At 39.5% G+C, this 12,741-nt stretch overlaps 10 non-coding genes across 10 annotated transcripts; all 10 read right to left on the bottom strand.

Annotated features, from left to right (window-relative positions):
- Positions 1-4,154: 4,154 nt before the first annotated feature.
- Positions 4,155-4,227, bottom strand: trnaa-agc (transfer RNA alanine (anticodon AGC)). The gene has a single exon. It is a non-coding gene; the product is annotated as a tRNA-Ala (tRNA).
- Positions 4,228-4,794: 567 nt separating this feature from the next.
- trnav-uac (transfer RNA valine (anticodon UAC)) lies at positions 4,795-4,867 on the bottom strand. Its single transcript has one exon. It is a non-coding gene; the product is annotated as a tRNA-Val (tRNA).
- A 565-nt stretch (positions 4,868-5,432) lies between these two features.
- trnav-uac (transfer RNA valine (anticodon UAC)) lies at positions 5,433-5,505 on the bottom strand. The gene has a single exon. It is a non-coding gene; the product is annotated as a tRNA-Val (tRNA).
- A 769-nt stretch (positions 5,506-6,274) lies between these two features.
- trnas-cga (transfer RNA serine (anticodon CGA)) lies at positions 6,275-6,347 on the bottom strand. The gene has a single exon. It is a non-coding gene; the product is annotated as a tRNA-Ser (tRNA).
- Positions 6,348-6,481: 134 nt separating this feature from the next.
- On the bottom strand, positions 6,482-6,554 carry trnav-cac (transfer RNA valine (anticodon CAC)). Its single transcript has one exon. It is a non-coding gene; the product is annotated as a tRNA-Val (tRNA).
- A 1,386-nt stretch (positions 6,555-7,940) lies between these two features.
- Positions 7,941-8,013, bottom strand: trnaa-ugc (transfer RNA alanine (anticodon UGC)). The gene has a single exon. It is a non-coding gene; the product is annotated as a tRNA-Ala (tRNA).
- Positions 8,014-8,154: 141 nt separating this feature from the next.
- On the bottom strand, positions 8,155-8,227 carry trnav-uac (transfer RNA valine (anticodon UAC)). The gene has a single exon. It is a non-coding gene; the product is annotated as a tRNA-Val (tRNA).
- A 564-nt stretch (positions 8,228-8,791) lies between these two features.
- trnav-uac (transfer RNA valine (anticodon UAC)) lies at positions 8,792-8,864 on the bottom strand. The gene has a single exon. It is a non-coding gene; the product is annotated as a tRNA-Val (tRNA).
- A 764-nt stretch (positions 8,865-9,628) lies between these two features.
- trnav-uac (transfer RNA valine (anticodon UAC)) lies at positions 9,629-9,701 on the bottom strand. Its single transcript has one exon. It is a non-coding gene; the product is annotated as a tRNA-Val (tRNA).
- A 1,626-nt stretch (positions 9,702-11,327) lies between these two features.
- Positions 11,328-11,400, bottom strand: trnai-uau (transfer RNA isoleucine (anticodon UAU)). Its single transcript has one exon. It is a non-coding gene; the product is annotated as a tRNA-Ile (tRNA).
- Between the last annotated feature and the right edge of the window lie 1,341 nt (positions 11,401-12,741).

The raw sequence follows: 12,741 nt of genomic DNA, 5'->3' as shown, positions 1-12,741 counted from the left end.
TTTTTTTGTTTGTTTCTTTGCATTGTTTGTAACAATGCAAATAGTCTGGTAGCCATTTGATTATCAATCAAATCTATTTATAAAGCCCTTCTTACATCAGCTGATGTCACAAAGTGCTGTACAGAAACCCAGCGTAAAATCCCAAACAGAAAGCAATGCAGGTATAGAAGCACGGTGGCTAGGAAAAACTCCCTAGAAAGGCCAGAACCTAGGAAGAAACCTAGAGAGGAACCAGGCTATGAGGGGTGGCCAGTCCTCTTCTGGCTGTGCCAGGTGGAGATTATAACAGAACATGGCCAAGATGTTCAAATGTTCATAGATGACCAGCAGGGTCAAATAATAATAATCACAGTGGTTGTCGAGGGTGCAACAGGTCAGCACCTCAGGAGTAAATGTCAGTTTGCTTTTCATAGCCGATCATTCAGAGTATCTCTACCGCTCCTGCTGTCTCTAGAGAGTTGAAAACAGCAGCTCTGGGACAGGTAGCACGTCCGGTGAACAGGTCAGGGTTCCATAGCCGCAGGCAGAACAGTTGAAACTGGAGCAGCAGCACGGCCAGGTGGACTGGGGACAGCAAGGAGTCATCAGGCCAGGTAGTCCTGAAGCATGGTCCTAGGGCTCAGGCCTCAAATATTGGCCTTTATTTGCCACATGCGCATGCCCTTAACCAACAGTGCAGTTCAAGAAGAGTTAAGAAATATTTACCAAATAGACCAAATTAAAAATAATAAAAATTAACACAATAAAATAACAATAACGAGGCTATATACAGGGGGTAATTTGTACATGTAGGTAGGGGTGAAGTGACATTGCATAGACAATAAACAGCGAGTAGCAGCAGTGTACAAAACAAATCGGGGGAGGTCAATGTAAATAGCGAGCTGTAGGACCTTATATAGACAGGTGTGTGGACTCCAATCAAGTTGGAGAAACATCTCAAGGATGATCAGTGGAAACAGGATGCACCTGAGCTCAATTTTGAGTCTCATTGGAAAGGGTCTGAATACTTTTGTAAATAAGGTATTTCTGATTTTATTTTTAATACATTTGCAAAAACTTCTAAAAACCTGTTTTTTCTCTGCCATTATGGGGTATTGTGTGCAAATTGATGACCCAGTATGAAACCGGGAATCTTTCTCGTGTTAAGCGAACATGATAACCACTACACCACAAAATAAGGCATTAATACATTTCTCTGTTACCACTATAGTACTTCTTGAATGTGTCAATGAGCGTTGTTTCCACCCGGTTTCGAACCAGGGACCTTTCGCGTGTAGAAGCGAACGTGATAACCACTACACTACAGAAAGTGCTGCTACAATAAGCTGCAAGGAGTAAACCGAATTTTACAGATATTCATGGCACGTATTCGAATTTCCAAAATTAGGCATTTATGAAAATAACTATTCTCTGTTAAAAGTACAGTGCCTACTGCACTGGTCAAAGAGCACTGTTTCCACCCGGTTTCGAACAGAGGACCTTTCGCGTGTGAAGCGAACGTGATAAACACTACACTACAGAAACTGCTGCTACAATTATCTGCAAGGAGTAAACCGAATTTGACAGATATTCATGGCACGTATTCGAATTTCCAAAATGAGGAATAATGAAATTCTCTGTTACCACTATGGTACTTCTTGAATGTGTCATTGAGCATTGTTCCCGCCCCAGTTTCGAACCAGGAACCTATCGCATGTGAAGCGAACGTGATAAACACTACACTACAGAAACTGCTGCTACAATTATCTGCAAGGAGTAAACCGAATTTTACAGATATTCATGGCACGTGTTCGAATTTCCAAAATAAGGCATTAATGAAATTCTCGGTTACCACTATAGTACTTCTTGAATGTGTCAAGGAGCATTGTTTCCGCCCGGGTTCCAACCAGGGACCTGTCGTGTGTGAAGCGAACGTGATAACCACTACACTACAGAAACTGCTGCTACAATTAACTGCAAGGAGTAAACAGAATTTTACAGATATTCATGGCACGTGTTCGAATTTCCATAATAAGGAATGAATGAAATTCTCTGTTACCACTATGGTACTTCTTGAATGTGTCAACGAGCGTTGTTTCCGCCCGGTTTCGAACCAGGAACCTATCGCATGTGAAGCAAACGTGATAACCACTACACTACAAAAACTACTGCTACAATTATCTGCAAGGAGTAAACTGAATTTTACAGATATTCATGGCACGTGTTCGAATTTCCAAAATTAGGCATTTATGAAAATAATTATTCTCTGTTAAAAGTACAGTGCCTACTGCACGTGTCAAAGAGCACTGTTTCAAGCCTGGTTTCAAATCGAGGACCTTTCGTGTGTAAAGCGAACGTGATAACCACTACGCTACAGAAACTGCTGCCAAAATTAGCTGCAAGGATTAAACCGAATTTTACCAATATTCATGGCACGTATTCGAATTTCCAAAAAAAGGCATTAATGAAATTCTCTGTTACCACTATAGTACTTCTTGAATGTGTCGATGAGCATTGCTTCCGCCCCGTTTTCGAACCAGGGACATTTCGCGTGTGAAGCGAACGTGATAACCACTACACTACAGAAACTGCTGTTACAATTATCTGCAAGGAGTAAACCGAATTTTACAGATATTCATGGCACGTATTCGAATTTCCAAAATAAGGCATTAATGAAATTCTCTGTTACCACTATAGAAGTTCTTGAATGTGTCAATGAGCGTTGTTTCCGCCCGGTTTCGAACCAGGGACCTTTCGCGTGTGAAGCAAATGTGATAACCACTACACTACAGAAACTGCTGCTACAATTATCTGCAAGGAGTAAAACGAATTTTACAGATATTCATGGCACATACTCAACTTTCCAAAATTAGGCATTGATGAAAATAATTACTCTCTGATAAAGTACAGTGCCTACTGCACTTGTCAAAGAGCACTGTTTCCACCTGGTTTAAAATAGAGGACCTTTCGTGTGTAAAACGAACGTGATAACCACTACATTACAGAAACTGCTGCTAAAATTAGCTGCAAGGAGTAAACCGAATTTTACAGATATTCATGGCACGTGTTCGAATTTCCATAATAAGGAATGAATGAAATTCTCTGTTACCACCATGGTACTTCTTGAATGTGTAAATGAGCGTAGTTTCTGAGCGTTGACCTTTCGTTGACCTTTCGCGTGTAAAGCAAACGTGATAACCACTACATTACAGAAACTGCTGCTTGATTTAACTGCAAGGAGTAAACCGAATTTTACAGATATTCATGGCACGTATTCGAATTTCCAAAATAAGGCATTTATGAAAATAACTATTTTCTGTATTAATGCGGTACTCATTGCATGTGTCAACAAACTCTGTTTCCGCCCGGTTTCAAAACAGGGACCTTTCGTGTGTGATAACCACTACACTACAGAAACTGCTGCTACAATTATCTGCAAGGAGTAAACCGAATTTTACAGATATTCATGGCACGTGTTCAAATTTCCAAAATTAGGCATTTATGAACATAACTATTCTCTGTTAAAAGTACAGTGCCTACTTCATGTGTCAAAGAGCACTGTTTCCACCCGAGGACCTTTCGCGTGTTAAGTGAATGTGATAACCACTACACTACAGAAACTGCTGCTAAAATTAGCTGCAAGGAGTAAAACGAATTTTACAGATATTCATGGCATGTGTTCGAATTTCCAAAATAAGGAATTAATGAAATTCTCTGTTACCACTATGGTACTTCTTGAATGTGTCGATGAGCGTTGTTTCCTCCCGGATTCGAACCAGGGACCTTTCGTGTGTGAAGCGAACGTGATAACCACTACACTACAGAAACTGCTCCTGCAATTATCTGCAAGGAGTAAACCGAATTTTACAGATATTCATGACACGTATTTAATTTTCCGAAATAAGGATTTAATGAAATTCTCTGTTACCACTATGGTACTTCTTGAATGTGTCAATGAGCATTGTTTCCGCCTGGTACAAACCAAGGACAATTCGCATGTGAAGTGAACTTGATAACCACTACAATACAGAACCTGCTGCTGCAATTATCTGCAAGGAGTAAACCGAATTTTACAGATATTCATGGCACGCGTTCGAATTTCCAAAATAAGGCATTTATGAAAATAACTATTCTCTGTTAAAAGTACAGGACCTACTGCACGTGTCAAAGAGCACTGTTTCCGCCCGGTTTCGAACCAAGGACCTTTCGCATGCTAAGCGAACGTGATAACCACCACACCACAGAAACTGCTGCTAGATTTAGCTGTAAGGAGTAAACCGAATTTTACAGATATTCATGGCACGTATTCAAATTTTCAAAATAAGGCATTTATGAAAATAACTATTTTCTGTATAAATGCGGTACTCATTGCATGTGTCAACGAACTCTGTTTCCGCCCGGTTTCAAAACGGGGACCTTTCGCGTGTGAAGCAAACGTGATAACCACTACACCACAGAAACTGCTGCTACAATTATCTGCAAGGCGTAAAACGAATTTTACAGATATTCATGGCACGTGTTCAAATTTCCAAAATAAGACATTTATGAAAATAACTATTCTCTGTTGAAACTACAGTACCTACTGCAGTTGTCAAAGAGCACTGTTTCGGCCCGTTTCGAACCGAGGACCTTTCGCGTGCAAAGCGAACGTGATAACCACTACACTACAGATACTGCTGCTACAATTATCTGCAAGGAGTAAAATGAATTTTACAGATATTCATGGCACGTGTTCAAATTTCCAAAATAAGACATTTATGAAAATAACTATTCTCTGTTGAAACTACAGTACCTACTGCAGATGTCAAAGAGCACTGTTTCTGCCCGGTTTCGAACCGAGGACCTTGCGCGTGTAAAGCGAACGTGATAACCACTACACTACAGAAACTGCTGCTAAAATTAGCTCCAAGGAGTAAACCGAATTTTACAGATATTCATGGCACGTATTCGAATTTCCAAAATAAGGCATTTATGAAAATAAATCTCTATAACCACTATTGTACTTCTTGAATGTGTCAATGACCGTTGATTTCGTCTGGTTTCGAACCAGGGGCCTTTCGCATGTGAAGCAAACTTGATAACCACTACACTACAGAAACTGCTGCAACAGTTATCTGCAAGGAATAAACCGAATTTTACAGATATTCATGGCACGTATTCGAATTTCCAAAATAAGGCATTTATGAACATAACTATTCTCTGTACAAATGCGGTACTCATTGCATGTGTCAACGAACTCTGTTTCCGCCCGGTTTCAAAACGGGGACCTTTCGCGTGTGAAGCAAACGTGATAACCACTACACCACAGAAACTGCTGCTACAATTATCTGCAAGGAGTAAAACGAATTTTACAGATATTCATGGCACGTGTTCAAATTTCCAAAATAAGACATTTATGAAACTAACTATTCTCTGTTGAAACTACAGTACCTACAGCAGTTGTCAAAGACCACTGTTTCTGCCCGGTTTCGAACCGAGGACCTTTCGCGTGTAAAGCGAACGTGATAACCACTACACTACAGAAACTGCTGCTAAAATTAGCTCCAAGGAGTAAACCGAATTTTACAGATATTCATGGCACGTATTCGAATTTCCAAAATAAGGCATTTATGAAAATAACTATTTTCTGTATAAATGCGGTACTCATTGAATGTGTCGACGAACTCTGTTTCCGCCCTGTTTCAAAACGGGGACCTTTCACGTGTGAAGTAAACTTGATAACCACTACAATACAGAAACTGCTGCTACAATTAATTGCAAGGAGTAAACCGAATTTTACAGATATTCATGGCACGTATTCGAATTTCCAAAATAAGGAATTAATGAAATTCTCTGTTACCACTATGGTACTTCTTGAATGTGTCAATGAGCGTTGTTTCCGCCCGGTTTCGAAACAGGGACCTTTCGCGTGTGAAGCGAACGTGATAACTACTACACTACAGAACCTGCTGCTTGATTTTACAGCAAGGAGTAAACCGAATTTTACTGATATTCATTGCATGTATTCGAATTTCCAAAATAAGGCATTTATGGAAATAAATCTCTGTTATCACTATTTTACTTCTTGAATGCGTCAATGTGCGCTGTTTCCGCCCGGTTTCAAACCAGGGACCTTTCGCGTGTGAAGCTAACGTGATAACCACTACACTACAGAAACTGCTGCTTGATTTTACAGCAAGGAGTAAACCGAATTTTACTGATATTCATTGCATGTATTCGAATTTCCAAAATAAGGCATTTATGAAAATAAATCTCTGTTACCACTATATTACTTCTTGAATGTGTCAATGAGCATTGTTTCCACCTGGTTTCGAACCAGGGACTTTTCGCATGTGAAGCGAACTTGATAACCACTAACCTACAGAAACTACTGCTACAATAATCTGCAAGGAGTAAACCGAATTTTACAGATATTCATGGCACGTGTTCAAATTTCCAAAATAAGGAATTCATGAAATTCTCTGTTACCACTATGGTACTTCTTGAATGTGTCAATGAGCGTTGTTTCCGCCCGGTTTCGAACCAGGGACCTTTCGCGTGTGAAGCGAACGTGATAACCACTACACTACATAAACAAGTATCTGCAAGGAGTAAACCGAATTTTACAGACATTCATGGCACGTGTTCGAATTTCCAAAATTAGGCATTTATGAAAATAACTATTCTCTGTTAAAAGTACAGTGCCTACTTCACGTGTCAAAGAGCACTGTTTCCACCCGAGGACCTTTCGCGTGTTAAGTGAACGTGATAACCACTACACAACAGAAACTGCTGCTATATTTAGCTGCAAGGAGTAAACCGAAATTTACAGATATTCATGGCACGTGTTCGAATTTCCATAATAAGGAATGAATGAAATTCTCTGTTACCACCATGGTACTTCTTGAATGTGTCAATGAGCGTAGTTTCTGAGCGTTGACCTTTCGTTGACCTTTCGCGTGTAAAGCAAACGTGATAACCACTACACTACAGAAACTGCTGCTTGATTTAACTGCAAGTAGTAAACCGAATTTTACAGATATTCATGGCACGTATTCGAATTTCCAAAATAAGGCATTTATGAAAATAACTATTTTCTGTATTAATGCGGTACTCATTGCATGTGTCAACAAACTCTGTTTCCGCCCGGTTTCAAAACAGGGACCTTTCGTGTGTGAAGCAAACGTGATAACCACTACACTGCTGAAACTGCTGCTACAATTAACTGCAAGGAGTAAACCGAATTTTACCGATATTCATGGCACGTTTTCGAATTTCCAAAATAAGGAATTAATGAAATTCTCTGTTACCTCTATGGTACTTCTTGAATGTGTCAATGAGCGTAGTTTCTGAGCGTTGACCTTTCGTTGACCTTTCGCGTGTAAAGCAAACGTGATAACCACTACACTACAGAAACTGCTGCTTGATTTAACTGCAAGGAGTAAACCGAATTTTAAAGATATTCATGGGACGTATTCGAATTTCCAAAATAAGGCATTTATGAAAATAAATCTCTGTTACCTCTATGGTACTTCTTGAATGTGTCAATGAGCGTAGTTTCTGAGCGTTGACCTTTCGTTGACCTTTCGCGTGTAAAGCAAACGTGATAACCACTACACTACAGAAACTGCTGCTTGATTTAACTGCAAGGAGTAAACCGAATTTTACAGATATTCATGGGACGTATTCGAATTTCCAAAATAAGGCATTTATGAAAATAACTATTTTCTGTATTAATGCGGTACTCATTGCATGTGTCAACAAACTCTGTTTCCGCCCGGTTTCAAAACAGGGACCTTTCGTGTGTGAAGCGAATGTGATAACCACTACACTACAGAAACTGCTGCTACAATTATCTGCAAGGAGTAAACCGAATTTTACAGATATTCATGGCACGTGTTCAAATTTCCAAAATAAGACATTTATGAAAATAACTATTCTCTGTTGAAACTACAGTACCTACTGCAGTTGTCAAAGAGCACTGTTTCGGCCCGGTTTCGAACCGAGGACCTTTCGCGTGCAAAGCGAACGTGATAACCACTACACTACAGAAACTACTGCTACAATTATCTGCAAGGAGTAAAATGAATTTTACAGATATTCATGGCACGTGTTCAAATTTCCAAAATAAGACATTTATGAAAATAACTATTCTCTGTTGAAACTACAGTACCTACTGCAGATGTCAAAGAGCACTGTTTCTGCCCGGTTTCGAACCGAGGACCTTGCGCATGTAAAGCGAACGTGATAACCACTACACTACAGAAACTGCTGCTAAAATTAGCTCCAAGGAGTAAACCGAATTTTACAGATATTCATGGCACGTATTCGAATTTCCAAAATAAGGCATTTATGAAAATAAATCTCTATAACCACTATAGTACTTCTTGAATGTGTCAATGACCGTTGATTTCGTCTGGTTTCGAACCATAGGCCTTTCGCATGTGAAGCAAACTTGATAACCACTACACTACAGAAACTGCTGCAACAGTTATCTGCAAGGAATAAACCGAATTTTACAGATATTCATGGCACGTATTCGAATTTCCAAAATAAGGCATTTATGAACATAACTATTCTCTGTACAAATGCGGTACTCATTGCATGTGTCAACGAACTCTGTTCCGCCCGGTTTCAAAACGGGGACCTTTCGCGTGTGAAGCAAACGTGATAACCACTACACCACAGAAACTGCTGCTACAATTATCTGCAAGGAGTAAAACGAATTTTACAGATATTCAGGGCACGTGTTCAAATTTCCAAAATAAGACATTTATGAAAATAACTATTCTCTGTTGAAACTACAGTACCTACTGCAGTTGTCAAAGACCACTGTTTCTGCCCGGTTTCGAACCGAGGACCTTTCGCGTGTAAAGCGAACGTGATAACCACTACACTACAGAAACTGCTGCTAAAATTAGCTGCAAGGAGTAAACCGAAATTTACAGATATTCATGGCACGTGTTCGAATTTCCATAATAAGGAATGAATGAAATTCTCTGTTACCACCATGGTACTTCTTGAATGTGTCAATGAGCGTAGTTTCTGAGCGTTGACCTTTCGTTGACCTTTCGCGTGTAAAGCAAACGTGATAACCACTACACTACAGAAACTGCTGCTTGATTTAACTGCAAGGAGTAAACCGAATTTTACAGATATTCATGGCACGTATTCGAATTTCCAAAATAAGGCATTTATGAAAATAACTATTTTCTGTATTAATGCGGTACTCATTGCATGTGTCAACAAACTCTGTTTCCGCCCGGTTTCAAAACGGGGACCTTTCGTGTGTGAAGCGAATGTGATAACCACTACACTACAGAAACTGCTGCTACAATTTTCTGCAAGGAGTAAACCGAATTTCACAGATATTCATGGCACGTGTTCAAATTTCCAAAATTAGGCATTTATGAACATAACTATTCTCTGTTAAAAGTACAGAGCCTACTTCACGTGTCAAAGAGCACTGTTTCCACCCGAGGACCTTTCGCGTGTTAAGTGAATGTGATAACCACTACACTACAGAAACTGCTCCTACAATTATCTGCAAGGAGTAAACCGAATTTTACAGATATTCATGACACGTGTTAAAATTTCCAAAATAAGGCATTTATGAAAATAACTATTCTCTGTTGAAACTACAGTACCTACTGCAGTTGTCAAAGAGCACTGTTTCTGCCCGGTTTCGAACCGAGGACCTTTCGCGTGTAAAGCGAACGTGATAACCACTACAATACAGAACCTGCTGCTGCAATTATCTGCAAGGAGTAAACCGAATTTTATAGATATTCATGGCACGTATTCGAATTTCCAAAATAAGGCATTAATGAAATTCTCTGTCACCACTATAGCACTTCTTGAATGTGTCAATGAGCGTTGTTTCCGCCTGGTTTCAAACCAGGGACCTTTCGCGTGTGAAGCAAACATGATAACCACTACACTACAGATACTGCTGCTACAATTATCTGCAAGGAATAAACCGAATTTTACCAATATTCATGGCACGTGTTCGAATTTCCAAAATAAGGCATTTATGAAAATAACTATTTTCTGTATAAATACGGTACTCATTGCATGTGTCAACGAACTCTGTTTCCGCCCGGTTTCAAAACGGGGACCATTCGCGTGTGAAGCAAACGTGATAACCACTACACCACAGAACTGCTGCTACAATTATCTGCAAGGAGTAAAACGAATTTTACAGATATTCATGGCACGTGTTCAAATTTCCAAAATAAGGCATTTATGAAAATAACTATTCTCTGTTGAAACTACAGTACCTACTGCAGTTGTCAAAGAGCACTGTTTCTGCCCGGTTTCAAACCGAAGACCTTTCGCATGTAAAGCGAACGTGATAACAACTACACTACAGAAACTGCTGCTACATTTAGCTCCAAGGAGTAAACCGAATTTTACAGATATTCATGGCACGTATTCGAATTTCCAAAATAAGGCATTTATGAAAATAAATCTCTATAAACACTATAGTACTTCTAGAATGTGTCAATGAGCGTTTTTTGAGTCTGGTTTCGAACCAGGGGCTTTTCGCATGTGAAGCAAACTTGATAACCACTACACTACAGAAACTGCTGCAACAGTTATCTGCAAGGAATAAACCGAATTTTACAGATATTCATGGCACGTGTTCGAATTTCCAAAATAAGGCATTTATGAAAATAACTATTCTCTGTTAAAAGTACAGTGCCTACTGCACTGGTCAAAGAGCACTGTTTCCGCCTGGTTTCAAACCAGGGACCTTTTGCGTGTGAAGCTAACGTGATAACCACTACACTACAGAAACTGCTGCTTGATTTTACTGCAAGGAGTAAACTGAATTTTACAGATATTCATTGTGGGTATTCGAATTTCCAAAATAAGGCATTTATGACAATAAATATTTTCTTTATAAATTCAGTACTCATTGCATGTGTCAATGAACTCTGTTTCTGCCCGGTTTCAAAACGGGGACCTTTCGCGTGTGAAGCAAACGTGATAACCACGACACCACAGCAACTACTGCTACAATTAGCTGCAAGGAGTAATCCGAATTTTACAGATATTCATGGCACGTGTTCGAATTTCCAAAATTAGGCATTTATGAAAATAACTGTTCTCTGTTAAAAGTACAGAACCTACTGCACGTGTCAAAGAGCACTGTCTCCACCAGGTTTCGAACCAGGGACCTTTCTCGTGTAAAGCGAACGTGAAAACCACTACACTACAGAAACTGCTCCTTGATTTTACTGCAAGGAGTAAACCGAAATTTACAGATATTCATGGCACGTGTTCGATTTTCCAAAATTAGGCATTTATGAAAATAACTAATCTCTGTTAAAAGTACAGTGCCTACTTCACGTGTCAAAGACCACTGTTTCCGCCCGGTTTCGAATCGAGGACCTTTCATGTATAAAGCGAACGTGATAACCACTACACTACAGAAACTGCTGCTTGATTTTACTGCAAGGAGTAAACCCGAAATTTACAGATATTCATGGCACGTATTCGAATTTCCAAAATAAAGCATTTATGAAAATAACTATTTTCTGTATAAATGCGGTACTCATTGCATGTGTCAACGAACTCTGTTTCCGCAAGGTTTCAAAACGGGGACCTTTCGCTTGTGAATCGAACGTGATAACCACTACACTACAGAAACTGCTGCTAAAATTAGCTGCAAGGAGTAAACCGAATTTTACAGATATTCATGGCACGTATTCGAATTTCCAAAATAAGGCATTTATGAAAATAACTATTTTCTGTATTAATGCGGTACTCATTGCATGTGTCAACAAACTCTGTTTCCGCCCGGTTTCAAAACGGGGACCTTTCGTGTGTGAAGCGAATGTGATAACCACTACACTACAGAAACTGCTGCTACAATTATCTGCAAGGAGTAAACCGAATTTCACAGATATTCATGGCACGTGTTCAAATTTCCAAAATTAGGCATTTATGAACATAACTATTCTCTGTTAAAAGTACAGAGCCTACTTCACGTGTCAAAGAGCACTGTTTCCACCCGAGGACCTTTCGCGTGTTAAGTGAATGTGATAACCACTACACTACAGAAACTGCTCCTACAATTATCTGCAAGGAGTAAACCGAATTTTACAGATATTCATGACACGTGTTAAAATTTCCAAAATAAGGCATTTATGAAAATAACTATTCTTTGTTCAAACTACAGTACCTACTGCAGTTGTCAAAGAGCACTGTTCCTGCCCGGTTTCGAAACGAGGACCTTTCGCGTGTAAAGCGAACGTGATAACCACTACAATACAGAACCTGCTGCTGAAATTATCTGCAAGGAGTAAACCGAATTTTATAGATATTCATGGCACGTATTCGAATTTCCAAAATAAGGCATTAATGAAATTCTCTGTCACCACTATAGCACTTCTTGAATGTGTCAATGAGCGTTGTTTCCGCCTGGTTTCAAACCAGGGACCTTTCGCGTGTGAAGCAAACATGATAACCACTACACTACAGATACTGCTGCTACAATTATCTGCAAGGAATAAACCGAATTTTACCAATATTCATGGCACGTGTTCGAATTTTCCAAAATAAGGCATTTATGAAAATAACTATTTTCTGTATAAATACGGTACTCATTGCATTGTGTCAACGAACTCTGTTTCCGCCCGGTTTCAAAACGGGGACCTTTCGCGTGTGTGAAGCAAACGTGATAACCACTACACCACAGAAACTGCTGCTACAATTATCTGCAAGGAGTAAAAGCGAATTTCTACAGATATTCATGGCACGTGTTCAAATTTCCAA

Source organism: Salmo trutta, unplaced genomic scaffold (genome assembly GCF_901001165.1).
Source record: "Salmo trutta unplaced genomic scaffold, fSalTru1.1, whole genome shotgun sequence".
Lineage (NCBI taxonomy): Eukaryota > Metazoa > Chordata > Actinopteri > Salmoniformes > Salmonidae > Salmo > Salmo trutta.
The sequence above is the reverse complement of the archived record's forward strand: the minus strand, read 5'-3'. Positions and strand labels throughout refer to the sequence as shown.